The sequence below is a fragment of the Rutidosis leptorrhynchoides genome, chromosome 8, assembly GCF_046630445.1.
Source record: "Rutidosis leptorrhynchoides isolate AG116_Rl617_1_P2 chromosome 8, CSIRO_AGI_Rlap_v1, whole genome shotgun sequence".
In the NCBI taxonomy this organism is placed as follows: Eukaryota; Viridiplantae; Streptophyta; class Magnoliopsida; order Asterales; family Asteraceae; genus Rutidosis; species Rutidosis leptorrhynchoides.
The window spans coordinates 96,912,428-96,938,480 of NC_092340.1; positions in this window are offsets into that span (position 1 = coordinate 96,912,428).

Here is a 26,053-nt window from a genome sequence, read left to right on the forward strand (position 1 = left end):
ATCACCGGTCAACTTGGGTGGTCAATTGTCTATATGAAACCTATTTCAATTAATCAAGTCTTAACAAGTTTGATTGCTTAACACGTTGGAAATATTTAGTCATGTAAATATCAATCTCAATTAATATATATAAACATGGAAAAGTTCGGGTCACTACAGTACCTACCCGTTAAATAAATTTCGTCCCGAAATTTTAAGCTGTTGTAGGTGTTGACAAATCTTCTGGAAATAGATGCGGGTATTTCTTCTTCATCTGATCTTCACGCTCCCAGGTGAACTCAGGTCCTCTACGAGCATTCCATCGAACCTTAACAATCGATATCTTGTTTTGCTTAAGTCTCTTAACCTCACGATCCATTATTTCGACGGGTTCTTCAATGAATTGAAGTTTTACATTGATTTGGATTTCGTCCAACGGAATAGTGAGATCTTCTTTATCAAAATATTTCTTCAAATTCGAGACGTGGAAAGTGTTATGTACAGCCGCGAGTTGTTGAGGTAGCTTCAGTTGGTAAGCTACTGGTCCGACACGATCTATAATCTTGAATGGTCCAATGTACCTTGGATTTAGTTTCCTCCGTTTACCAAATCGAACAACGCATTTCCAAGGTGAAACCTTAAGCATGACCATTTCTCCAATTTCAAACTCTATATCTTTTCTTTTACTGTTCGCGTAGCTCTTTTGTTGACTTTGGGCGGTTTTCAATCGTTGTTGAATTTGGATGATTTTCTCGGTAGTTTCTTGTATTATCTCCGGACCCGTAATCTGTCTATCCCCCACTTCATTCCAAAAAATCGGAGACGTGTACTTTATACCATAAAGTGCCTCAAACGGTGCCATCTCAATACTAGAATGATAACTGTTGTTGTAGGAAAATTCTGCTATCGGTAGGTGTCGATCCCAACTATTTTCGAAATCAATAACACATGCTCGTAGCATGTATTCAAGCGTTTGTATCGTCCTTTCGCTCTACACATCAGTTTGTGGATGATAGGCAGTACTCATGTCTAGACGAGTTCCTAATGCTTGCTGTAATGTCTGCCAGAATCTTGAAATAAATCTGCCATCCCTATCAGAGATAATAGAGATTGGTATTCCATGTCTGGAGATGACTTTCTTCAAATACAGTCGTGCTAACTTATCCATCTTGTCATCTTCTCTTATTGGCAGGAAGTGTGCTGATTTGGTGAGATGATCAACTATTACCCAAATAGTATCAAAACCACTTGCAGTCCTTGGCAATTTAGTGATGAAATCTATGGTAATGTTTTCCCATTTCCATTCCGGGATTTCGGGTTGTTGAAGTAGACTTGATGGTTTCTGATGCTCCGCTTTAACCTTAGAACACGTCAAACATTCCCCTACGTATTTAGCAACATCAGCTTTCATACCTGGCCACCAAAAATGTTTCTTGAGATCCTTGTACATCTTCCTCGTTTCAGGATGTATTGAGTATCTGGTTTTATGAGCTTCTCTAAGTACCATTTCTCTCATATCTCCAAATTTTGGTACCCAAATTCTTTCAGCCCTATACCGGGTTTCATCTTCCCAAATATTAAGATGCTTCTCCGATCCTTTGGGTATTTCATCCTTTAAATTTTCCTCTTTTAAAACTCCTTGTTGCGCCTCCTTTATTTGAGTAGTAAGGTTAGTGTGAATCATTATATTCATAGCTTTTACTCGAATGGGTTCTCTATCCTTTCTGCTCAAGGCGTCGGCTACCACATTTGCCTTCCCCGGGTGGTAACGAATCTCAAAGTTGTAATCATTCAACAATTCAATCCACCTACGCTGCCTCATATTCAGTTGTTTCTGATTAAATATGTGTTGAAGACTTTTGTGGTCGGTATATATAATACTTTTGACCCCATATAAGTAGTGCCTCCAAGTCTTTAATGCAAAAATAACCGTGCCTAATTCCAAATCATGCGTTGTATAATTCTGTTCGTGAATCTTCAATTGTCTAGATGCATAAGCAATTACTTTCATTCGTTGCATTAATACACAACCGAGACCTTGCTTTGAGGCGTCACAATATATCACAAAATCATCATTCCCTTCAGGTAATGACAATATAGGTACCGTAGTTAACTTTTTCTTTAACAATTGAAACGCTTTCTCTTGCTCATCTTTCCATTCAAATTCCTTCCCTTTATGCGTTAATGCAGTTAAGGGTTTTGCTATTCTGGAAAAGTCTTGGATGAACCTTCTGTAGTAACCAGCTAGTCCTAAAAACTGGCATATGTGTTTCGGAGTTTTTGGGGTTTCCCACTTTTTAACGGTTTCGATCTTTGCCGGGTCCACCTGGATACCTTCTTTGTTCACTATGTAACCAAGGAATTGAACTTCTTCCAACCAAAATGCACACTTTGAAAACTTAGCGTACAGTTTTTCTTTCCTCAATACTTCTAGCACTTTTCTCAAATGTTCTCCGTGCTCTTGATCATTCTTTGAGTAAATAAGTATGTCATCGATGAAAACAATGACAAACTTGTCAAGATATGGCCCACACACTCAGTTCATAAAGTCCATGAACACAGCTGGTGCGTTAGTCAATCCAAATGACATAACCATAAACTCGTAATGACCATAACGCGTCCTAAAAGCAGTTTTAGGAATATCATCCTCCTTTACTCGCATTTGATGATATCTAGAACGTAAGTCGATCTTCGAATAAACAGACGAGCCTTGTAGTTGATCAAATAAGTTGTCAATTCTCGGTAGTGGGTAGCGGTTCTTGATGGTAAGTTTGTTCAAATCTCGGTAATCGATACACAACCTGAATGTACCATCTTTCTTCTTCACAAACAGAACAGGAGCTCCCCATGGTGATGTACTTGGTCGAATGAAACCACGCTCTAAAAGTTCCTGTAACTGACTTTGTAATTCTTTCATTTCGCTGGGTGCGAGTCTGTATAGAGCACGAGCTATTGGTGCAGCTCCTGGTACAAGGTCTATTTGAAATTCAACGGATCGATGTGGGGGTAATCCCGGTAATTCTTTCGGAAATACATCGGGAAATTCTTTTGCGATGGGAACATCACTGATGCTCTTTTCTTCAGTTTGTACTTTCTCGACGTGTGCTAGAATAGCATAGCAACCTTTTCTTATTAGTTTTTGTGCCTTCAAATTACTAATAAGATGTAGCTTCATGTTGCCCTTTTCTCTGTACACCATTAAGGGTTCTCCTTCTTCTCGTACAATGCGAATTGCATTTTTGTAACATACGATCTCTGCTTTCATCTCCTTCAGCCAGTCCATGCCAACTATTACATCAAAACTCCCTAACTCTACTGGTATCAAATCAATCTTAAATGTTTCGCTAACCAGTTTAATTTCTCGATTCCGACATATATTATCTGCTGCAATTAATTTACCGTTTGCTAATTCGAGTAAAAATTTACTATCCAACGGCGTCAATGGACAACTTAATTTAGCACAAAAATCTCTACTCATATAGCTTCTATCCGCACCCGAATCAAATAAAACGTAAGCAGATTTATTGTCAATAAGAAACGTACCCGTAACAAGCTCCGGGTCTTCCTGTGCCTCTGCCGCATTAATATTGAAAACTCTTCCGCGGCCTTGTCCATTTGTGTTCTCCTGGTTCGGGTAATTTCTAATAATGTGGCCCGGTTTTCCACATTTATAATAAACTACATTGGCATAACTTGCTCCGACACTACTTGCTCCGCCATTACTCATTCCGACACCATTTGTTCCTGTCGTTCTGTTAACCCCTTGTCCGTAGACCTCACACTTCGCCGCGCTATGACCATTTCTTTTACACTTATTGCAAAATTTGGTGCAGAACCCCGAGTGATACTTTTCACACCTTTGGCATAGCTGCTTCTGATTGTTGTTGTTGTTGTAGTTGTTATTGTTGTTGGGATGATTGTTGTAGTTGTTGTTGTTGTTGTTTTGCCGTTTGTTGTAGTTGCGATTGATGTTGCGATTGTTGGGATAATTGTTGTTGTTTTGGTGACTCTTATCACCGTTTTTCTCCCACTTTCTTTTGACTAACTTCACGTTGGCCTCTTCGGCCGCCTGTTCTTTAATTCTTCCCTCAATCTGGTCCACTAGTTTGTGAGCCATTCTACATGCCTTTTGTATGGAGTCAGGCTCATGTGAACTTATATCTTCTTGGATTCTCTCCGGTAACCCTTTCACAAACGCGTCGATCTTATCTTCCTCATCTTCGAACGATCTCGGACACAATGGGCACAATTCTGTGAATCGTCTTTCGTACAAAGTAATATCGAATCCCTGTGTTCGTAACCCTCTAAGTTCTGACTTGAGCTTATTGACCTCGGTTCTGGGACGGTACTTCTCATTCATCAAGTGCTTGAATGCTGACCACGGTAGCGCGTAAGCAGCATCTTGTCCCACTTGCTCTAGATAGGTATTCCACCATGTTAACGCAATACCTGTGAAGGTATGCGTAGCGTACTTCACTTTGTCTCCTTCGGTACACTTACTTATGGCAAACACCGATTCGACTTTCTCGGTCCACCGTTTCAATCCAATTGGTCCTTCGGTTCCATCAAATTCCAAAGGTTTGCAGGCAGTGAATTCTTTGTAGGAGCATCCAACACAATTTCTTGCGCCGTTAGCTGCATTGCTAGATTCAGAGTTATTGTTGGTATGTAGCGTGGCCTGTACTGCGGCTATGTTTGAAGCAAGAAAGGCACGAAATTCCTCTTCGCTCATATTCAAGGTGTGTCGAGTAGTCGGTGCCATTTCCTTCAAAATAGTCAAATGAAACAATTTAATCATACAGAATATTAAGAGTAGTCAATAGTATCTCGTAGCATAATATGAACTCATTTATAAAAGCTTTTTCTTCATATAAGCGTTTTATAATTTTAAATTCGGGTACTACCTACCCGTTAAGTTCATACTTAGTAGCTAATATACAATTCAACTACTACAATTCCATATGAAAAACTGATTATAATAATATATCACATACAAATATTCTTCAAACTTACAACTTCGCTATATTACATATAACATGAAATATAGTACACTATGATACAGGACAGTTTTGAAGATAAATCTAGTTAATACGCAAGTTGTTCAGCAAAGGAAATAAAGACACGTAATTCATAAGTCCAGAAACAAGTCATGCATTCTGGTTTTACTATGACTACTTCCCATCCTTGGTCTTGTGGAACCTAACCGTTATGACCATTAGCTAGGCAGCATGTTGTAATGTCGTCAAAAGGACGAGGGTTTCGTAATGTCCAACAGCCCCGTAATAATCTAAAAACCTTGTTTCTCACCCCAACTACTGAATCCGTCACTTGTGGGAAAGTTTTATTTAAAAGCTGCAATCCGATGTTCTTTTTCTCACTTTGGTAAGAAGCGAACATCACTAACTCGTAAGCATAACATGCTTCTTTATGTTACATGTTAGAAGCTTTTTCTAATTTACTAAATCCTATGTTGGGATATGTTGAGTCAAAATAGGTTCTTAACCTGTAGCGTAAAATTGCATTTGGGTTCCCCATATTTAACGCTTTAAAGAAAACACGACGTAACTTACGGTCTCCCCAATGTGATATACCCCACCTGTCAAAGGAAAGCCTTTTATAAACTAAGGCATTTCTAGAAAGTCTTTCAAATGTTTGACAAGTTAATTTCGCCATAACTAAATGTGCTGATGAATTCTGACCTACTCTAGACAAGATTTCCTCAATCATATCCTCTGGTAGGTCTTCTAAAATATTCGGTTGTCTACCCTTAACGTCCATTTTGTTTTTATACTGTAAAATAGACAAGGATTAGATTCGTAAAAGATAATTAACAAACAATACAAGCAATTTTTACATAGAACAACAAGCACACTATAATACATATAATACACAACATGATTACAACCCTCTAATCTGAATCACTGGTTTCTTCTTCTTCGGACTTGGTTCGTTTTCCTAATTTTCTAGGAATATATGGTGTTCCTCTAATACGAGCCGTCGTTTTCCATAATGGTTTAGAAAAACCTGGTGGTTTAGAGGTTCCCGGGTTATTGTCACGATATTGAAAATACGGGTGTTGACGGTACATATAAAGTTCATCGGGGTCGGAATCAGATTTCTCTATTTTGATGCCTTTTCCCTTATTATTTTCTTTTTCCTCATTAAATTGGGTCGGGGTAATTTCTGTAACATCATCGGAATCCTCATCAGGATCCGATTGATCGAAAAATTGGTAATTTTCCCAATATTTTGCTTCCTTAGCGGAAACACCATTAACCATTATTAACTTTGGTCCATTGGTTGAAGATTTTCTTTTATTTGACCGGTTTTCTGTGGTTCCTACTATTCCCCCCTCCGAAACCTCTTCTTCTTCCGGTTCCTCTTCTTCTGGTTCCTCTTCTTCCGGTTCCTCTTCTTCCGGTTCCGTTACCTCTTCTTCCGATTCTTCGGGAACTTGTGAATCTTGCCAATATATATTCGACTCTTCGTTATTATTAGGTGAGTCAATGAGATTTGTGCTAGAGGTAGACATCTATCACACAATATTAAACATGTTAAGAGATTAATATATCACATAATATTTACATGTTAATAATATATAGTTTCCAACAAAAATGTTAAGCAATCATTTTTAAAGAAAACACGGTCGAAGTCCAGACTCACTAATGCATCCTAACAAATTCGATAAGACACACTAATGCTGATTTTTCTGGTTCTCTAAGACCAACACTCGGATACCAACTGAAATGTCCCGTTCATATTGATTATAAACGTTCCATATTAATTGATTTCGTTACGAGGTTTTGACCTCTATATGAGACGTTTTTCAAAGACTGCATTCATTTTTAAAAACAACCATAACCTTTATTTTATCAATAAAGGTTTTAAAAACATTACGTAGATTATCAAATAATGATAATCTAAAATATACTATTTACATACGACCATTACATAATGGTTTACAATAGAAATATATTACATCGACATATGTTTCTTGAATGCAGTTTTTACATAATATCATACAAACATGGACTCCAAATCTTGTCCTTATTTTAGTATGCAACAGCGGAAGCTCTTAGTATTCACCTGAGAATAAACATGCTTTAAACGTCAACAAAAATGTTGGTGAGTTATAGGTTTAACCTATATATATCAAATCGTAACAATAGACCACAAGATTTCATATTTCAATACACATCCCATACATAGAGATAAAAATCATTCATATGGTGAACACCTGGTAACCGACATTAACAAGATGCATATATAAGAATATCCCCATCATTCCGGGACACCCTTCGGATATGATATAAATTTCGAAGTACTAAAGTATCCGGTACTTTGAATGGGGTTTGTTAGGCCCAATAGATTTATCTTTAGGATTCGCGTCAATTAGGGTGTTTGTTCCCTAATACTTAGATTACCAGACTTAATAAAAAGGGGCATATTCGATTTCAATAATTCAACCATAGAATGTAGTTTCACGTACTTGTGTCTATTTTGTAAATCATTTATAAAACCTGCATGTATTCTCATCCCAAAAATATTAGATTTTAAAAGTGGGACTATAACTCACTTTCACAGATATTTCCTTCCTCGGAAATAAGACTTGGCCACGGATCGATTCACGAACCTATACAAATATGTACATATATATCAAAGTATGATCAAAATATAATTACAACCATTTTTATTATATTTTAAAGATTTGAGTGTATTAAGTCAGCTGTCCTCGTTAGTAACCTACAACTAGTTGTCCACAGTTAGATGTACAGAAATAAGTCGATATATATTATCTTGAATCAATCCACGACCCAGTGTATACATGTCTCAGGCTAGATAACAACTCAAAGTATATATATTTTTGGAATCAACCTCAACCATGTATAGCTAACTCCAACATTACTGCATATAGAGTGTCTATGGTTGTTCCAAATAATATATATACATGGGTCGATATGATATGTCAAAACATTTGCATACGTGTCTATGGTATTCCAAGATTACATAATATATTAGAATACATGTATAATACAATATAAGTTAGCTAGGATATGATTTTTATAGATTTGTTAAACATTTCCCCTAGCTAAAAAGATCAAAAATATCCAATCTTGTTTTACCCATAACTTCTTCATTTTAAATCCATTTTGAGTGAATCAAATTGTTATGGTTTCATATTGAACTCTAATTTAAGAATCCAAACAGAAAAAGTATAGGTTTATAGTCGGAAATTTAAGTTACATGTCAATTACTAAAGAGGTAGACATTTCCGTCGAAAGAACGATATCTTGATGACTATTTTGAAAAACATACTTTCACTTTGAGTTTAACCAAAATTTTTGGATATAGTTTCATGTTCATAGGAAAAATCATTTTCCCAGAAGAACAACTTTTAAATCAAAGTTTATCATAGTTTTTAATTATCCAAACCAAAACAGCCCCCGGTTTCACTACGACGGCGTATATCCGATTTTATGGTGTTCATCATGTTTCCAGGTTTTAAGTCATTAAGTTAGCATATCATATAGATATAGAACATGTGTTTAGTTGATTTTAAAAGTCAAGTTAGAAGTATTAACTTTTGTTTGTGAACAAGTTTAGAATTAACTAAACTATGTTCTAGTGATTACAAGTTTAAACCTTCGAATAAGATAGCATTATATGTATGAATCGAATGATGTTATGAACATCATTACTACCTCAAGTTTTCTGGATAAAACTACTGGAAATGAGAAAAATAGATCTAGCTTCAAAGGATCCTTGGATGGCTTGAAAGTTCTTGAAGCAGAATCATGACACGAAAATAGTTCAAGTAAGATTTTCACTCGAAATAAGATTGTTATAGTTGTAGAAATTGAATCAAAGTTTGAATATGAATATTACCTTGAATTAGAAAGATAACCTACTGTAAATAACAAAGGTTCCTTGATCTTAGATGATTACTTGGAATGGATTAGAAAGCTTGGAAGTAAACTTGCAAACTTGGTAGTATTCTTGATTTTTATGAAACTATACTTATGGAATTTATGAAGAACACTTAGAACTTGAAGATAGAACTTGAGAGAGATCAATTAGATGAAGAAAATTGAAGAATTAAAGTGTTTGTAGGTGTTTTTGGTCGTTGGTATATGGATTAGATATAAAGGATATGTATTTTTGTTTTCATGTAAATAAGTCATGAATGATTACTAATATTTTTGTAATTTTATGAGATATTTCATGCTAGTTTCCAAATGATGGTTCCCACATGTGTTAGGTGACTCACATGGGCTGCTAAGAGCTGATTATTGGAGTGTATATACCAACAGTACATACATCTAAAAGCTGTGTATTGTACGAGTACGAATACGGGTGCATACGAGTAGAATTGTTGATGAAACAGAATGAGGATGTAATTGTAAGCATTTTTTTTAAGTAGAAGTATTTTGATAAATGTCTTGAAGTCTTTCAAAAGTGTATGAATACATATTAAAACACTACATGTATATACATTTTAACTAAGTCGTTAAGTCATCGTTAGTCGTTACATGTAAATGTTGTTTTGAAACCTTTAGGTTAACGATCTTGTTAAATGTTGTTAACCCATTGTTTATTATATCAAATGAGATATTAAATTATTAGATTATCATGATATTATGATATATAATATATCTTAGTATGATATATATACAGTTAAATGTCGTTACAACGATAATCGTTACATATATGTCTCGTTTCGAAATCATTAAGTTAGTAGTCTTATTTTTACATATGTAGTACATTGTTAATACAATTAATGATATATTTACTCATAATTAACCAAGTGTATCAATATCTTAATATGATTCATATGTATCTAGTAAAACGTTGTTATAACGATAATCGTTATATATATCGTTTTCGAGTTTCTTAATTTAATAGTCTCATTTTTATGTATATAAATCATTGTTAAAATACCTAATGAGATACTTACTTATAATAAAATCATGTTAACTATATATATATAACCATATATATGTCATCGTATAGTTTTTACAAGTTTTAACGTTCGTGAATCACCGGTCAACTTGGGTGGTCAATTGTCTATATGAAACCTATTTCAATTAATCAAGTCTTAACAAGTTTGATTGCTTAACACGTTGAAAACATTTAGTCATGTAAATATCAATCTCAAATAATATATATAAACATGGAAAATTTCGGGTGACTACATCATGTTTCCCATCTCCGTAAGTGTCTTGCGGATGACTCGACTTGGGTGCTGTTAGATGAGATTACCTTGAACAACAAGCTAGAGTATGTTGAAGAACCGATAGCTATTCTCGATGAAAAGGTTAAATTGTTGCGTAACAAAGAAGTGAGGACCTTTAAAGTTCAATGGCGACATCGAAAGGGTTTCGAGTTTATGTGGGAATCCGAAGAGTTTGTTTTTGTTTATCTTCCGGCATGTCATGCGGTTTGGATCGCGAGGACGCGCTCCGATTCAAGTGGGGGAGAGTTGTAACATCCAGTTTTCCCGTACTTATCTAAAGGTACATACTTAATCATTATTACGCTTATAACCCGTTCGTTTATGTGAAGAAATAAATAAAATGTTAGTTGATGTGTAAATATATATATATATATATATATATATATATATCTCTGTGTGTGTGTGTGTTTGTGTGTGTATTTGAGAACGCATGCGTGTATAAGTTTATAGACGAGTTTTGATAACGTTAAGTCTTGTGAGAGTAAAAGTTGAAGTTTAGACGTGTATAGGAAGCGAGAACGAAGTGTACAAGTCGAATAATTAATTGTTAGTTTTGTTGCCGAGAGACTGGTCAGGCCACGCCTAATGGCGCGCCGCGATGACCATTGTCGTGCCGTGGCATATCAAACAAAACAGAGTCAGGAGGCATGTTAAGAAGGGTCGAGTTTTTCTTTAAATGTCGCACCGCGGAGAAGAAGGTCGCGCCGCGACCAATAACTAGAATCTGAGTCAGGAGTGAATTAAGACAGCTCGTAAAATACGTTAATTGCCGCACCGCGACAATTGGACTGGTTCTGGATTTTGTTTTTAAAATAAGTGGTTCAAGGGCAAATTCGTCTTTTTACATGTAGATCTGATTGGAGCATTTAATCTCCACCACTTATCTCATTTAATTCATTTCTTTTCCATTTTCTTTCTCCAATTTCTCTCAAAACATAAAAACCCACTTAGATTCAAATTGAGATTTGAGAGTGAAGAATTTAGAGTTGATCTTTGGAGCAAGAATTAAAGTTGTTCTCCTCGTTCTTAGCTACGAGTGGATAGTGTTGGTAAGTCTTAACTCTATGTTTTGAGTATTAATTAGTTTATGCTAGGGTTTGGTTCATTTGGAACTTGTAAGACCCATTTGGGGGTAATATGGGTGGATTTGGGTAATATTGATGAAAGAAAACCCTAATTAGCTATAATCTAGGGTTTGGTCATATGATTTGAGGTTGTAAGTGTTAAATAGTGTTTTTAGTCACTAATACACTTGTAAATGATGAAAGCATGTTAAGGGGTTAAGTTTGACCGAGTTTGTGGGTATAAGTGTTAAAATGGGTCAAATGAGTCATGGTTGACCTAATTAGGTGAAATGGGTATGAAATACCCTAAGTTTTTGTTAATTGGTGATAGTAGGCTCTAATCACTAGCTTTTAGTGATTTATGACGAGTCATTGCCATTAATCGGCGGTTTGGTGGGTGTGAGTCATTTAATGCGGTTAGGACATTAAATTCTCAAGAGTGAGTATTGTGGTTAATTCCACTAGTTGTGTATTGGATGTGTGCTTATATATTAGGTACTTTGCTCGAAGCATACAGAAGCATTAAATCACCACCGAAGTGTTAAGGTGAGTGGAATAATTATATGCGGACATATATGATGTATTTATTTGTGAAGTATGAGTTGTGAAGTGTCGATGTGTTAAGACACCACTTCTCACGTGGCGAGTGAAGTGTCGATGTGTTAAGACACCACTCGGGAGTGAAGCATCGATGTGTTAAGATGCCACTTCGGGAGATGTAACTAGTGAAGTGTCGATGTGCTAAGACACCACACGGGGTGAAGTATCGAGGTGTTAAGATGCCACCCGTGGGGTGAAGTATCGAGGTGTTAAGTTGCCACTCGTGGGGTTAGTGTACGAGGTGTTAAGTGCACTAATGGTTGTTATGAACTCTGACGGTCCTTTAAATACCGTTCCCTCGTTCGATTGGTTAACCATGGTTGTGTGTGTGTGGATTGTAGCATATTATATTGTTTATACTATATGCTATTGTTATGCTAGCTCGTATGGTGGAAGGTTTAGTATTATACTTGTGATGGTATGATTATTTATATTGCTAGCATGTATGCGGTAAATGCGTAAGTGATTGCAAGTAAGTAGGTTTTATATATAATCGTATAATTGTTGCACTCACTAAGCATTAGCTTACCCCACTCATTGTTTATCTTTTTAGATGCGGGTGAGGATAAGGGCAAAGGGGTTGTTGGGCACTAGGTGTCCTTTGATGATGTGTAACACCCCGTTTTTCCGTGCGCGTCTAAAGGTACGTACTTAATCAATAGTACGCCTATAAATTATTCGTTATGTGATTAAATGAACTCAAGTGTTAGTTAGGTGTAAGGGCATATATGTATGTGTGTGTATATATATGGGTATATTCGAATGCGTGCGTGTACGCGTATATGAATGCGACGTGATGGCGTTGAGTCATGTGAGACTTAAGGTTGAAGTTTAGACATGCATAGGAAGGGTGAATGTGGTGTGCTAGTTGTTTGAACCTTCGTTTTATGATTTGTTGTCGAAGTGACCAGGAACAGGCCAATGCCGCGCCGCGAGGAATGGGGCCGCGACGCGGCAAACAAAGCAAATCCAGATCAGAACTTGAGTTAAGAAGGGTCGTTTTTCCTTCTTTATATCGCGCCGCGACAAAGGTGCCGCGCCACGGCAATTCTGCAGTTCTGACTCCGAATTCCATTCAAATTAAATAGGGTTTAGGGGCAATTTGGTCTTTTTGCATGTAGATCTGGTTGGAGCTTTTAATATCAACCACTTATCCTCCATTTCTCATTTCTTTTCCATTTTCTTCCACATTTTCCTCCCAAAACATAAAACCCACTAAGTTTAATCTTGAGATTTGAAGGTGGAGAGTTGTGAATCAAACCTAGGAGCAAGAATTGAAGTTGTTCATTGTATCTCTAGCTACACGTTCATAGTCTTGGTAAGTTCTAACTCTAAGTCTTGAGTTTTAATTAGTTTAAGCTAGGGTTTGGTTCATATGGAACTTGTGTGACCCATTTGAGGGTTAAATGGGTGGGTTTTGGGTTGGATTGTTGAAAGGAAACCCTAAATAGCTATTATCTAGGGTTTGGTCTTGTGATTTGAGGTTGTAAGTGCTAAATGATGTTGTTAGTCATTAATGCACTTTTAAAAGGATGAAAGAAATTTTAATGTGTAAGTTTGACTTGGTTTGTGAGTCAAAGAGTCAAAAGAGCACTAGTTGACCTAATCGGGTGAAATGGTTATGAAATACATGAAGCTTATGTTAGTTGATGTTAATAGACCCTAATCACTAGCCTTAAGTGATCTATGACGAGGCGTGGCCATTAATGGGCGATTTTGGTGTAGTTGAGTCATTTAATGCAATCGGGTCATTAAATGCTCAAGGGTTAGAAGTTGGCATTTAATTCAACTAGATTGTATGTTAATAAATGCATAATGTAATAGGTACGGTACATTGAAAGGTTGCAAGCTCGGTTAGCTTTCACAAGAGACTTGAGGTGAGTGGAATGATTATGCATATGTGTATATAATGTATTTACTTGTACGAGATTCAATGTGGGTTTAAGTTCGGGCGGTCGATACCACATCGGGTCAATACATGATATGGGTTTAAGTTCGGGCGTTCGATGCCATGTCATATATGTTTGTGGGCATGTAGTGTGGGTTTAAAGTTCGGGCGTTCGATACCACATTACACGTGACGGGTGGGTTTAAAGTTCGGGCGATCGATACCACTCCGGGGTTAGTGTCATAATTTGTTGTGCACTAACTGTTGTTGGGAACACCAATGGGAAATTTGAAGTACCATTCCTTGTACTATTGGTTAACCATGGCTATGTGTTTGTTGTGTGGTGTTTTCACATTATTCGAGTTATATATGTTATCGTTGTGCTAGCTTCTGGTCTTGGAGATTTAGCGTTATGCCTTGCGTTGGTATGTCTTTTAAATTGCTAGTGTGTATGAGGTAATTGTGTATGTGATTGCATGTAAGTAGGTTATATATGTATGTGTATAATTATTGCATTCACTAAGTGTTAGCTTACCCTCTAGTTGTTTATCTTTTTAGATGCAGGCGCAGTTAAGGGCAAGGGGGTTATCGGGCATTAGGTGTCCCGTGATGATGCTTTGTTGGCGTTTTGATGTTGGCCTAACGTTATGGGTAGTTTAGTCCCAAACCATGCTCGAAGTTTCGTTTGGATTGTAAACTATCAATTGTAATGGGTCAAACTTGTACTAAACTTTATTCGTGGCCCTCGTGCCTTTTGTAAACGATTAATTGTTGTGCGCTTTAAATGGAACTCGTGAAATGGGTTACATATTTATTCGGCGTGTAATTGTGTTGTATAAAAAAAAAAATTGTCGTATGGATTACGGGTTGGGTTGTTACAAGTGGTATCAGAGCATGGTCTAAGGGATTTAGGTGACTTGAGATAGGCGCCTACACTTAGACTTTTGTGTTGTGGAATTATATGCGGGACTTGTAGGACTACGGGTCGGTGCGGGGTTTGATTAGTTCTTTGATGCATAGGTGGACTAACTATGCTATATTATGATATTACTAATCAAGTGTTATTGTTTTGAACATCGAACAAGATGGTTGTGATACGTTTGAGCATGGCACGGCACGTGAGCGTAATAGTGAGTCGAGACCACTATTACGGTTGCAAGTCAAGTCAAGCGAGGATGTGCGACAAGTATCGAGCTAGATGTGGTGTGTGTGCGGTCATATGCATAGGTATATATGTGTATTAAATTGTTGGTGATGTCTAATCCATTTTTAATCTTTAGAATGAAGACGAGAAACGGAACGAATACGAATGGCAATGGTGGTCCCTCTCATGTGGAGGAAGATGAGATGACTACCAAGATTGAGACCGCTTTAGAAAACTATGTTTCGGTTTTCTCACGAAGGGTTAAACAAATATTCAAATAGTCGGTTTCGGAACAAATTGTCGATATGATTCAAGAACGGATGACTAATGCCGTTAAAGAAGAAGTTGAAAGGAGGTTTCCTAGACCTCAAAATGTGGGCGAGTTGGAGTTTAGCTACAAGAACTTCTTGGCGACTAAGCCTCCTCACTTTCACGGGGATCCCGACCCCATGAAGAGTGCGGCTTGGATTTCCGATGTTGAAGGTTGTTTTCGCACGGCCGAGTGCCCTCCCGAAAAGAAAACAAGGCTTGCTACTAGTTTGTTAAGGGGCCATACTAAAGATTGGCTCGATGGCAAGATTGATATGGTGGGTGATGCTGCTTTTGTGGGGTTATCTTGGGAGGATTTTAAGAAGGAGTTTTTCCTTGAATATCGTACGCAAGTGGATCTTTCAGAATTGTGCAACGAGTTAAGGAACATGCGTCAAGGGTCTTTGGACCTAAACACTCTTAAAACCAACTTTCTCGCTAAGGCGCGTTTTTGCCCCGAGTATGTGGGGAATGATCAATTGTTAATAGAAGACTTTCATGCGACCCTTAGGGATGATTTGAAGGGTAAAATTAGTATTGGTCATGTTGAGACCTTTGCTAAGCTTTTGGCGGTGGCAAAGGGGTTTGAAGTGCAAGCTCTGAGTCCGGTTAGTTATGCGCCCAGTAAACGAAAGTTTGAAGCTTCTAATTTTTCGAACAAGAAGAGTAAGGGAGCATCCGAAAGTGTCGGTAGCGTGAAGAAGGGTGCTTCTAGTGGTCACATGGTCACTTGTTTCAATTGTGGGCAAAAAGGTCACTACTCTCGTGATTGCCCAAAACCGCGTACTAATGTGATCACTTGTTTCAATTGTCAACAAGAAGGGCACCGAAAGTCGGAGTGCCCCGAACTCCGAAATGATCAATTTAAGAGAATGGAGAAGGTGGCGGGGTCGGCTAGGGGACGTAATTATTTGATGACCAATGACGAAGCCAAGCAATCCAATGAAGTCGTTTCAGGTACTTTCATGGTTAACTCTAATCCGGCAAGGATCCTATTTGATAGCGGTGCAAATTTATCGTTTGTGTCTCCAAAATTTGTGCCTAAACTTAATAAACCGTTAGCTAAGTTAAGTCGTCCGGTAGAAGTCGAAATAGCGGATGGCAAGACGGTGCTAGTGGTTGATGTGTGTAAAAATTGTAACGTTGTGTTTGGTTTCGAGAACTTTAATATTGATCTCATTCCGATGACGTTGGGTGATTTTGATATCGTGGTTGGTATGGATTGGCTCGAAAATAATAGAGCCGATATTGCGTGCCATGAAAAATCTATTCGTGTGAAGACCCCAAGTGGGGGAGAGTTAATTATTCATGGTGATAAACGTAGAAGACTTGTACCGGGATGCACTTTCGCACGGGCACGTCGTTTCCTTGTTAGTGGTGGCATGGCTTTTCTTGCCCATGTTGTTGATACTCGTGATGAGCCACCACCCATTCGTGAAATTCTGGTGGTAAGTGAGTTTGATGATGTTTTTACGGATGAGTTACCGGGTGTTCCGGCGGAAAGACAAGTCGAATTTCGCATTGAGTTGGTTCCGGGAGCTACTCCCATTGCTAAAACTCCTTATCGTTTAGCACCGACGGAAATGCAAGAATTGTTGAATCAAATTCAAGAGTTACTTGAGAAGGGTTTTATTCGACCGAGTGCTTCGCCATGGGGTGCTCCGGTTTTATTCGTGAAAAAGAAGGATGGAAGTATGCGTATGTGCATTGATTATCGGGAGTTGAATAAAGTGACGATCAAGAGTCGTTATCCATTGCTTAGGATTGACGATTTGTTTGACCAGCTCCAAGGTGCGACGTATTTCTCAAAAATTGACCTACGTTCCGGCTATCACCAAATGCGGGTCCGTGAGGAAGATATTGAGAAAACGGCCTTTCGAACGCGTTACGGGCATTTTGAATTTGTGGTTATGCCTTTTGGTCTTACGAATGCACCGGCGGCATTCATGGATCTTATGAACCATGTGTGCCAACCTATGTTGGACAAGTCGGTAATTGTGTTCATTGACGATATTCTTGTCTATTCTAAGAGCATGACGGAACATGAACACCACTTGCGCGAAGTATTGAAGACGTTGAGAAAAGAGAAGTTGTATGCTAAATTCTTAAAATGTGAACTTTGGCTAAGGGAGGTTCAATTCCTTGGCCATATTGTGAACAAGGATGGTATTCAAGTGGATCCGGGGAAGATAGAGACGGTGAAGGATTGGGGACGACCGACTACGCCTACGGAAATTCGAAGTTTTCTCGGATTAGCCGGTTACTATCGTCGGTTTATCTAAGACTTTTCCAAGATTGCTTTGCCATTAACTAAGTTGACAAGGAAGAATACGAGATTCAATTGGGAGAACGAGCAAGAAATCGCTTTTCAATTGTTGAAAGAGAAATTGTGTAAAGCTCCGATCTTAGTATTGCCGGAAGGTGTAGATGATATGACGGTCTATTGTGATGCTTCTTTGAATAGGCTCGGGTGTGTTCTAATGCAACGAGGTAAAGTCATCGCTTACGCCTCTCGCCAATTAAAGGAACATGAAAAGAGATACCCGACTCATGATCTCGAATTAGCGGCGGTGGTCCATGCTTTGAAAATTTGGCGCCATTACTTGTATGGTGTCAAGTGTACGATTTATTCGGATCACAAGAGTTTTAAACATCTTTTTGATCAACGGGATTTGAATTATCGTCAACGTAGATGGATGGATGTGGTGAAGGATTATGATTGTGAGATACTTTATCATCCTGGCAAAGCGAATGTGGTCGCGGATGCGTTAAGCCGAAAGAGTCACCACCCGGCATTACGATTGGGATTGTTACGTATGATTATTACTAACGATTTTCTTGAAAAACTTGGTGTGATTCAAATAGAGGCTTACATTCACAACAAGCATGCGAAACGAATTGTGGGGCAATCGGAATTTATTACGATGGGTTCGCGTGGTTTATTGTCTTTTCAAGAAATAGTGTGGGTGCCTAGGATGGGTGAATTCCGAAAGGTGCTTCTTGATGAGGCGCACAAGTCTAAGTATTCCATACATCCGGGTGCGACGAAGATGTACCATGATTTGAAGAAAGATTATTGGTGGCCGGGCATGAAACGCGACGTTGTTAAGTATGTTGAGCAATGCGTCACGTGTTTGCAAGTTAAAGCCGAACACCAAAAGCCGTATGGTAAGTTGCAACCGTTAGAAATTTCGATGTGGAAGTGGGAGCATATTACCATGGAATTTATTACCAAGTTGCCGAAAACGGCAAGAACCCAATTTGACACTATTTGGGTGATTGTCGATAGATTGACGAAGAGTGCGTTGTTTCTTCCTATTAAAGAAGCAATATCGTCGGAGGTACTCGCGAAGATGTTCATTAAAGAGGTGATATGGAGACATGGCGTTCCCGCGTCTATTGTTTCGGATCGGGACACGCATTTTACTTCTCGATGTTGGAAGAAGTTTCATGAAGACATGGGTACGAGGGTAAATATGAGTACGGCGTACCATCCTCAAATGGACGGTCAAACCGAACGTACGAATCAAACATTGTAGGATATGTTACGTGCGTGTATCATTGACTTAGGTGGTAGTTGGGATGAACATTTACCTTTGGTGGAATTCTCGTACAATAATAGTTTTCACTCTAGTATTGGAATGCCACCGTATGAGATGTTGTATGGTAGAAGGTGTCGAACCCCGATTTGTTGGGGTGAAGTGGGTCAAAGGGAAGTCGGGAGCTCCGACTTGGTATTGGAGACAAATGATAAAATCGTTATGATTCAGGAACATTTGGAAAAAGTCGCAAGATAGGCAAAAGTCTTATGCCGATAAGCGTAGACGTTTGATCGAATTCCAAGAAGGTGATATGGTGATGCTCAAGGTTTCGCCATGGAAGGGTATTATTCGGTTTCGGAAACGAGGAAAGTTAGTTCCTCGGTTTATTGGGCCGTTTAAGGTTTTAGCTCGTGTTGGTGAAGTCGCGTATCGTTTGGAATTACCCGAAGAACTTGCGGGGATCCATAACACATTTCATGTTTCCCACCTCCGTAAGTGTCTTGCGGATGATTCTTCATGGATGCCTTTAGACGAAATTGAGCTAAACAACAAGTTAGAATACGTTGAAGAGCCGATTGCTATACTCGATGAGAAGGTTAAAATGTTGCGTAACAAGGAGGTGAGGACCTTTAAGGTCCAATGGCGTCGTAGTAAAGGTTCCGAGTTTACTTGGGAGCCCGAAGAATTTGTGTTGGCTTATCTTCCCTCGTGTCATGCGGCTTGGATCGTGAGGACGCGCTCCGATTTAAGTGGGGGAGAGTTGTAACACCCCGTTTTCCCGTGCGCGTCTAAAGGTACGTACTTAATCAATAGTACGCCTATAACTTATTCGTTATGTGATTAAATGAACTCAAGTGTTAGTTAGGTGTAAGGGCATATATGTATGTGTGTATATATATATGGGTATATTCGAATGCGTGCGTGTACGCGTATATGAATGCGACGTGATGGCGTTGAGTCATGTGAGACTTAAGGTTGAAGTTTAGACGTGCATAGGAAGGGTGAATGTGGTGTGCTAGTTGTTTGAACCTTCGTTTTATGATTTGTTGTCGAAGTGACCAGGAACAGGCCAATGCCGCGCCGCGAGGAATGGGGCCGCGACGCGGCAAACAAAGCAAATCCAGATCAGAACTTGAGTTAAGAAGGGTCGTTTTTCCTTCTTTATTTCGCGCCGCGACAAAGGTGCCGCCCTGCGGCAATTCTGCAGTTCTGACTCCGAATTCCACTCAAATTAAATAGGGTTTAGGGGCAATTTGGTCTTTTTGCATGTAGATCTGGTTGGAGCTTTTAATATCAACCACTTATCCTCCATTTCTCATTTCTTTTCCATTTTCTTCCACATTTTCCTCCCAAAACATAAAACCCACTAAGTTTAATCTTGAGATTTGAAGGTGAAGAGTTGTGAATCAAACCTAGGAGCAAGAATTAAAGTTGTTCATTGTATCTCTAGCTACACGTTCATAGTCTTGGTAAGTTCTAACTCTAAGTCTTGAGTTTTAATTAGTTTAAGCTAGGGTTTGGTTCATATGGAACTTGTGTGACCCATTTGAGGGTTAACTGGGTGGGTTTTGGGTTGGATTGTTGAAAGGAAACCCTAAATAGCTATTATCTAGGGTTTGGTCTTGTGATTTGAGGTTGTAAGTGCTAAATGATGTTGTTAGTCATTAATGCATTTTTAAAAGGATGAAAGAAATTTTAATGTGTAAGTTTGACTTGGTTTGTGAGTCAAAGAGTCAAAAGAGCACTAGTTGACCTAATCGGGTGAAATGGTTATGAAATACACGAAGCTTATGTTAGTTGATGTTAATAGACCCTAATCACTAGCCTTAAGTGATCTATGATGAGGCGTGGCCATTAATGGGCGGTTTTGGTGTAGTTGAGTCATTTAATGCAATCGGGTCATTAAATGCTCAAGGGTTAGAAGTTGGCATTTAATTCAACTAGATTGTATGTTAATAAGTGCATAATGTAATAGGTATGTTACATTGAAGGGTTGCAAGCTCGATTAGCTTTCACAAGAGACTTGAGGTGAGTGGAATGATTATGCATATGTGTATATAATGTATTTACTTGTACGAGATTTGATATGGGTTTAAGTTCGGGCAGTCGATACCACATCGGGTCAATATATGATATGGGTTTAAGTTCGGGCGTTCGATGCCATGTCATATATGTGTGTGGACATGTAGTGTGGGTTTAAAGTTCGGCCGTTCGATACCACATTACACGTGACGGGTGGGTTTAAAGTTCGGGCGATCGATACCACTCCGGGGTTAGTGTCATAATTTGTTGTGCACTAACGGTTGTTGGGAACACCAATGGGAAATTCGAAGTACCATTCCTTGTACTATTGGTTAACCATGGCTATGTGTTTGTTGTGTGGTGTTTTCACATTATTCGAGTTATATATGTTATCGTTGTGCTAGCTTCTGGTCTTGGAGATTTAGCGTTATGCCTTGCGTTGGTATGTCTTTTAAATTGCTAGCGTGTATGAGGTAATTGTGTATGTGATTGCATGTAAGTAGGTTATATATGTATGTGTATAATTATTGCATTCACTAAGCGTTAGCTTACCCTCTCGTTGTTTATCTTTTTAGATGCAGGCGCAGTTAAGGGCAAGGTGGTTATCGGGCATTAGGTGTCCCGTGATGATGCTTTGTTGGAGTTTTGATGTTGGCCTAACGTTATGGGTAGTTTAGTCCCAAACCATGCTCGAAGTGTCGTTTGGATTGTAAACTATCAATTGTAATGGGTCAAACTTGTACTAAACTTTATTCGTGGCCCTCGTGCCTTTTGTAAACGATTAATTGTTGTGCGCTTTAAATGGAACTCGTGAAATGGGTTACATATTTATTCGGCGTGTAATTGTGTTGTATAAAAAAAAAATTTATCGTATGGATTACGGGTTGGGTTGTTACATGATGTTTGGTTGGAGCTTTTGAAGTTGGCCTAGCGTTTTGGGTAGTTTAGCCCCAAACCATGCTCGAAGTGTTGTTTGGATTAAAACTATCGTTTTTGGACAGGTCAAACTTGTATCACATTTATTAATGGCCCTCGTGCCTTTTGTAAACATCTAACTTGTGATGTTGTGTAATGGGTTATACGTAACCGTTCATTTTGGAGCAAATGGTTTGTTATTAAAAAATATATATATTTATCGTATGGAATACGGGTTGGGTTGTTTCAGAGGAAAGCCTACTATCTGAAGATTGGAACACATTTAATATATGATCCCAAAGTATATGTTCGGACCCGTGAGATAAAGAAGGTTGAAGTTAAATACTTCTTAATAGTTGTCTTGAAAAATTGCATCGCGTGAGCAAGATTAAAGAAACTACCTATGTGAACATGAGGGTAAGCCGCCTCAAGAAAGCTTGGGACTTAGCTTTTGATATGTTCATGAGAGGATTGGGACACATGGCTTATAATTGTGTCGGATTAATTGTAGAAAGTGTGGAACTAGTGTGTATATTATCGACAGGTTTTCAAATGAATTGATGGGTTCAAACTATTAGAGCACCCTGATTTTCGTATTCATGCACGTGTAATATACTATGTGTAAATTCAATCCATGTGACATTTACACTTATGCACTAGTTATCTGTTTGTTGGTATTTTAGTAATCAAGGATCATACTAAAATGGTGGGGGGGGGGGGGGGGGAGAATTGTTGGTGATTTTAGCATGATCCAACGTCATTTTAGTTGATTGGATTGCTAAGTTAAAAGTGCTTGAACCATTGAAACGCTACACGGATTTGGGGAGTGTGGAGTACACGTTCGTAAAGTGTAAAATGGTTTGAGGTTATAATAGTGAACTTGGAAATAATGTTTGGAACATTAAAAATGCGAAACGGGACTTGCAAGACCAAACGTACCGAACCACATCGCGTAAAACTGCAGCAGCCAGGCTGCAGCATTAAGCCGTGGCGCGGCTGGGAGGGGCGCGGCGCGCCTTAAGGCGTTGTGTCCAGGTCGAGGGTGTTGCTTGCTGTTGGTGCTTGTGTCTTTGTTAAGCCGCGGCGCGGGTCCCTAGGCCGCGGCGCGGGTCCCTAGGCCGCGGCGTGGCTTAACACATGGACGCTGAAAAGGTGCCATTTTTATCCAAAAGGTGCATTTGAACCCCAAACATTATGGGGTTGTTCCAGAACATTTATGAACAGTTTTTTCATGTATTTGGACTTGTTTAAGCACAAATACATGGGTGTGACATTCCAAGCATTGTATGGGTTCATACGAAAATGTGTGACTCTTCAAAGACACCTTTTGACCAATTATAAATATATGGATTCATTTCCATATGAATGGTTAGACACTTTACACAATGTTCCAGATTTTGAACATGTCTAACACACTTTCAACACTAAACTTCCAGATTTATACAATCTACAATTGCAAGGAACAATTATCTTTTGGTCAAGACGATTGTTCTTACTAGTCTTATCCTAATAGTGATTTCGTGTAACCCGTGACCAAGTGGGTCGAAATACTCTATTAAGAAAGTGTTCACACGATTGTAGTATCAATCCGGTTGTTGATTCTTTACCCACTAATCCACATTTTCTCAACAGAACCCCAGACTTTAATCAAGACTCTGCCAGCGATATAGCCGATATACGCATTAACACTAATGATGTTGGAGACCGTGTATCGAAGGTCTGCTCTTCTAGCGAAGTCGATTGTTTGTGTCCCAATTGCGATTGGCGCGCGTTATAATTGCGTGGTTCGACTGATTGGTGAAATCGTTGTTCTAAGGTTCAAGAATGTGGGGTAGATCAATCTTCGCATATTCAGTAACTTTCTAACATCTTTAAATTAGAAAAGACTAAAAGCGTTAAGTCTTGTAAAATCCCAATTATCCCTTTAATATCTAAAACCCGTATCATTAACTATGGAACTCAGCTCATAAAAATCCTCCAAGCCCATTTTTTTAACTTGCTAGTTGCTACCAACACATTCAAATATAAAACTGGGCAATATTCATCAATGATCACACCATATTTAATTTATCTTGTTCAAGACATAATGATTATTAACATTTATTCAGATTACTCGCAAGAATATATAAAACTTTAGATTATATTCAACATGCTAGAACCAATTGAGAGTTTTGGTTAGGCAATTTGAAACCAACTATCAACGGATACATATCAATACCATTAATCTCGGCAACATCGTGCTAATGGCCGCAAACTAGGAAACAAAGGAACTTTACTGCAAGAACTTAAATATGATGTACTATCCATGAACAGAAAACAAAATATCGAATTGAGAAAAAAAAATTGCATTCAGATTAGTAATTTATCAATAAAATAAGAACTTATGATTGAACAAGTAAAGCAACTGAATTTTATTAATTAATTTGTTTCATATATGTAAAGAAAGCTATAAATTCTACAAAGCAGGTACAATCTTACCAACTTTTAAATCTTCAAAAGTGAACACACAGATTCGAAACTTTTAATTTATTGAACACTTAAATTAATTTATATAACGTAAATATCAGCCTAGAAATGCATTAGTTGGGGATCAAGAACAAAGAAACAACTTAATATTAAAGGCGGTTGGTTATTCTCGTTTTTTTTTTTCCTCAAAAAATTACTGAAAATTTATTCATGATCTGGTGTTGGTGGGTCCGGAGAATGGTGATCAGGCTGAGTAAGTCCAGATCTTTTGTTGGTATTTGCTTCTGGATCTCCATAATCCAACTGCATCATCTTCCTAGATACCTGTTTATTCAACAATTCATTTAATTAATTAATTAATTATTTATTTATTTATAATATAATATTAACACGATCGAAAAGGGTTGATGCCTTGACAAGTGGTCTTAGATTTAGACCTCGCCAATAACATATATATTTTAAGGTGGTCACGGAAAGGGATCAGAAACAAAACAGTTACAGGATAACCCGGTTAGACCGCATACATCCTCTGGGTATCCTGAACAGAAAAATTCTTACATGATTTTATTAACACGATTGAATTGAATTGAAATAACTTAAAAAAGTATTCCAAGAGAGTATTTATGTAAGAAAAACCTGAGTAGATGCAAAATGATCAACCCCTCTACTTGATCCTGATAAAAATTATCAAACTTTAGTTGTTTAAAGAATCGAATTAAGTAAAAACTCGAAAGAACAATAACTAGATGTTAGAGTAGTAATTAGTTACCAGTTTGGAAGAAGAGAAACACAAGAGTTATAACTGTGAAGACCTTTAGAAAAGACGAAAATCGAACCATTTTGAAATTTTTGATATGGTTCTTCTTCTTGGGTTATAATGTTTGCTGTAATTGTAATGTGATTATTTATAAATGGAAGTGAAGGTACATGGAAGCTAATCAATGGTGTGATAATGGTGGTTAATAAAGCTGGCGTTGACAAATAGAGACAATCTAGGATCAGGTTGTTTGTTTCCATGAATTGAAACTTGTAAACTAATGCTTTATTTATATTAAAATTTAATTTAATTTAAATATATATGGACTTCAAGATTCAAGAAATCTGTTTAACTCGTGACATGTGATCACACATTTAATTATTTATATATACTGCTAAAAATAAGCGAGTTTAGACAAGAGAATAGCTTTATTATGCTCATCTATTGGACGGTATGTTTAACAAATTAACTACAAAGTTGATCATTCTAGCAACCTATACGCTATAGCTATAGGCGTTTATATATACGTAGTAGTATCTTTGTTCTTGCAATGATTTTTTTTTTCTTTGTTATACGAGGTTCAAAGTTTAATGAAATTTGATTGTTTTTTGAGGAGGTCGGTAAATATAATAATGAAGTTGGAAAAGGTACTTAAAATGGAATCAAGATTTTGGTAATGGGGTTAATGAAAAGGAGATCTTGTAGATTACTACTAATACCACCTTTTTATGATTTGTTTAATGTTTAATTGTTTAATTAAGAACCGTACTTGCATTAATGTTTGATTGTTTAATTAAACACCATACTTGTATTCACTTTTGCAAAACACCCCGTCTCAAGCCATTGCAAGGCCCGTTGCGCCGGTTTGGTGACTAGCCCGTCCCGTCTCGAAGAAAACCGTCTAATATGATAGTCAACGATCAAAATTCGGGTCAAAGTTGAAAAAAATCAGGTCAAAGTCTCACAAAATTCGGAAAAGCAAGAAAGTCAGTAAAATCGTTCAAATTTGTCGTATTTTAGTTTGAATTTTCATTATTATATTAACGGTGGTAGCGATTATGGGTACAATTTAGTCAATTAAAGTTTTTGCTATAAAGTATGTACACATATATACATTTATATACTTATATATT